General features: G+C 35.2%; 1 pseudogene; it reads right to left on the bottom strand.

Moving 5' to 3' along the window:
- Positions 1–263: 263 nt before the first annotated feature.
- LOC112478999 lies at positions 264–382 on the bottom strand (annotated as a pseudogene).
- Positions 383–3,755: the final 3,373 nt, after the last annotated feature.

A 3,755-nucleotide genomic window follows, 5' to 3' on the forward strand; every position in this document is an offset into this window, starting at 1 on the left:
CAGTTTTGTATCTAACATATGAGTGATATCATATGGTTTTCAACTTTTTCTGTCTGACTTAGCATGATTATCTCAAGATCCATCCATATTGTGCCAAATGGCAGTATTTCATCTTTTTATGGCTGAGTAATATTCTATTGTATATATATATACCACCTCTTCTTTATCCAATCATCTATCGTAGGACACTTCCATTGCTTCCATGTCCTGGCCACCGTGAATGCTGCTATGAATATTGGGGTTCATTTTTTTTTTTATTTTTACGTCTGCAGCACCTGGCCTTCCGAGGTGGTCTCCCATCCAAGTACTAACCAGATCCAACACTATTTACCTTCCAAGATCAAACGGGATTGGGTTTATTCAGGGTGGCATGACTGTAGACCTTACCAAATGTTCTTAATTCTAAGTATCACATTTCTTTTTCTTTCTTTCTTTCTTTTTTTTTTTTTTTTTTTTTTTTTTGGACACCAAATTTACATTCCCATCAGCAGTGTATGAAGGTTCCTTTTTCCTCACAACCTCTATAACACTCATTACTTGTCCTGTTGATAATAGCTATTCTAACAAGTATGAGATGGCATCTCATTGTAGTTTTGATTTCTATTTCTCTAATAGCTAGTAAGATTGAGCATCTTTTTATATGTCTGTTGTCCTTTTGTATGTATTCTTGGGAGAGTGTCTGTTTAGGTCCTTTACCCATTTTTAATCAGATTGTTTTGTTGTTGTTGTTGTTGTTGTTGTTGAGTTGTATGAGTTCTTTCTATATTTTGAATATTAGGCTATTATCAAAGTTTTTTTTTTTTTGGGGGGGTCTTGGAGTCTTTAACCATTATGTAACATTTAAGCTTATAATAACCTGTTCTTAATAAGAGTTACATTTTTCTGCTTTTATCTGCCTGTTAGTTTTCTTACTAATGGTTATGTATTTTTGTCCTTTTCTTTCAGGTAGAATGACTACTTTCAGTATTTTCTGTAATTCAGGCTTTGGCGGAAAATTTCTTCAGCCTTTGTATGTTTGAAAAGGTCTTTATTTCTTTTTCTTATCTAAAGTAGAGCCTTGATGGATATATTATTTTTAGCTGGTAATTTCTTTCTTTCAATAGTTTGAATATTTGGTTCCACTCCTTCCTTGCTTGTAAGGTTTGTGCTGAAAAGACTAATGATAGTCTAATGGGTTTTCCTTTTAAGTTACTGTATTATTTTCCCTGACTGCCCTGAGAATTCTTTGTCATTAATTTTTGACAATTTTAATGTAATGTATCCTGGAGAAGACCTTTTTGAGTTGAGATACTTAGATGTTCTGTTTGATTCTTGGATTCAAAGATCCAGTGCTTTCCATAGGTATGGAAATTTTTGTCAACTATTTATTCGAATATGTTCTGTGTTCCCTTCTCCCTCTCTTTTCCTTCTAGCATGCTCATTATTCTTATGTTGCTTTTTCTGATTTTGTCCGAAAGTTCTTGTAGAGTTCTTTCAATTTTTTAAATCCTCAAGTCTGTCTCGTCTTCCTTCTGTGTCATTTCTAGATTTCTGTCTTTGATATCACAAATTATTTCATCCACCTAGTGATATCTTTTTCCTAAGCTTGCTATTTTATTCATTTTCCTTACTGTGTTCTTCATCTCTAGAGTTCTATTTTTTTTTTTTTTTAGGGAGGGGGGCATGTGTTTCAATCTTCTTTCTATAGAATTTTTTTTGTTCATTTATTTTGTTTCTAGGTTTTGAAATTCTCAGTTAGAATTTTCTTGCATCTCATTGAGTATTTTTCAGAAGTACCATCCTGAATTCTCTGTCATTTAAGTCGCATATTTCTATGTCTTTGAGCTTATTTTCTGGAGGTTTTTCTCTTTCTTTCTGAGCTGCCTTGTCATCTTGGTTGTTCCTGGTGTTTGATGGACTATTTCTCCACCTAGGCATTAATGGGAGTATACTCAGCTTTTTTAAAAAAATAAAATTTATTATTTAGTGATCTCTCTTTATAAGGTTGATAAGAAGGGATTTTTCTTTTGATTTTTAGTAGGTAGCATCCAAACCTCTTAGATCTCTGCTTTGAGACTACTAATACCCTTTTCTCTCTGGTATGTGCCTATGTGCCTCTGTGAGAAAGTCCCTTAGTCCCAGGGTTCTATCCCTGTGAAAATATGTGATGGGCAATCAAGGTTTGAGTCTCTGAAGAGGTCCTGAAATCCTTTCACTGACCCAACAGACAGATGCAATGTTCTGCTGTTTCTTTCCAGTTCAGCCTGACTGGTTGAGGTGGGTTGTTTGGGAGATGTCTGCAGTGTATGTGGCTGTTTCCCTTCCCTTTTTGCTGTTTCCCAGGTTTCAAATGTTTTGCCTCAATATCACTGCGAGTATCTCTGGTACCAGCTGTTGTGTGTGTTTCAGTACTGGTTGCGTAAATTCCTCTGGGGCTTGGTGGTGTTAACTCTGAGAGGATATGGTAGGGCATGCTCTGGGTTTGTGTGGGGGTGTAGCCAGTCTCCGTGACTCAGCCTCCTGCTTGGCTATGGCATTCGCTAAGCCACAGTTGTCACCCCTCCACACTCAGTCTCTTCTCTACTCTCTGCCTTGAGCCGTGTGCTTAGTTGCATTGAATATGCCGATCACTCAGGCAGCACTGCTCCGGGCTTCAAAAGGCCAAGACCTGGCTGCAAATTGACCCCTTTCCCTCTTCCTGCAGGGAGCTTTGGATGCATACTGCAGCTCTTTGTTTCACACTTCTAATATGTCTGCCAGTCCCACATGGATTTTCCCACCTTTGGATTCTCTAATGCACACATCTTTCAGATGTGCTCGTGTTCAGGTTGGATGTTATTTGTTGAATTACGGATGTTCAGCTTGTTATTTTAAGGGGAGAGATCTAAGGAGATCTCTCATGCTGCCATGCTTTTGACTTCACTCTATAACATTTTTAATATCTACATGATTGATTGATTGATTGATTGATTGATTTTGCCTACAGCTGCTGTTTTACACTTTCTCTCATCTAACTCTTTAGAATTATCTGGAGTTAAACTTTTCTCTCTTCTGGTTCTAAATGATATAGATCATAGTCATTTAAAACAAATTACACACAGTCATGCACACACTTTTTCTTGCAATGTGATTCTGTTTATTTAGTACCTCATTAGAATCCACAATTACAATCTGTTGAAGTTTGTGAAGTGAAGTTGAATATATGGTTTCGGTAACCAAAAAGTGGAAAGAATTGTTCTGAACTCAGTAGGAGTAATACAAATATAGTATGCACTTTAATTCTTTTTCTTTTCTCTTTCAAGTTACTGAGTCATTCTTTATGTTGCTTTTTTTTTTTTTTTAATTTGGATGATTAGGTGATTTTTTTTTTCTGAATGTGGATGCGATGATTACAATATCTGAGATGATGACAGAGAAGAAAATTGAAGAATAAGTCAATATATTTTGTATATATCGAGTACATATTTTGCCTTCAACATTATAGAATAAACAAAAATAAAAATAGCTCTGAGAAGATAAGATACACTAACAAGGTATGGATAACAATATTTGATAGTATGCATAATAAGAAACTCTGATTATATGCACTAATATATTGTAAAGATAAAAAGTGTTATCATGGTAGATATTGCTTAATGATAGAACAAAAGAACTACAAAACATCTGTTCCTACTTCTTGAGAAATAGTACAGGACAATTAAGAAGAGTAGTCATTACATGGACATGAAGGAATTAATTTGTTAGATGAAAAGGTTAAATTGTTATTAACGGATAAA

This window comes from Pteropus alecto, unplaced genomic scaffold, assembly GCF_000325575.1.
Source record: "Pteropus alecto unplaced genomic scaffold, ASM32557v1 scaffold384, whole genome shotgun sequence".
In the NCBI taxonomy this organism is placed as follows: Eukaryota; Metazoa; Chordata; class Mammalia; order Chiroptera; family Pteropodidae; genus Pteropus; species Pteropus alecto.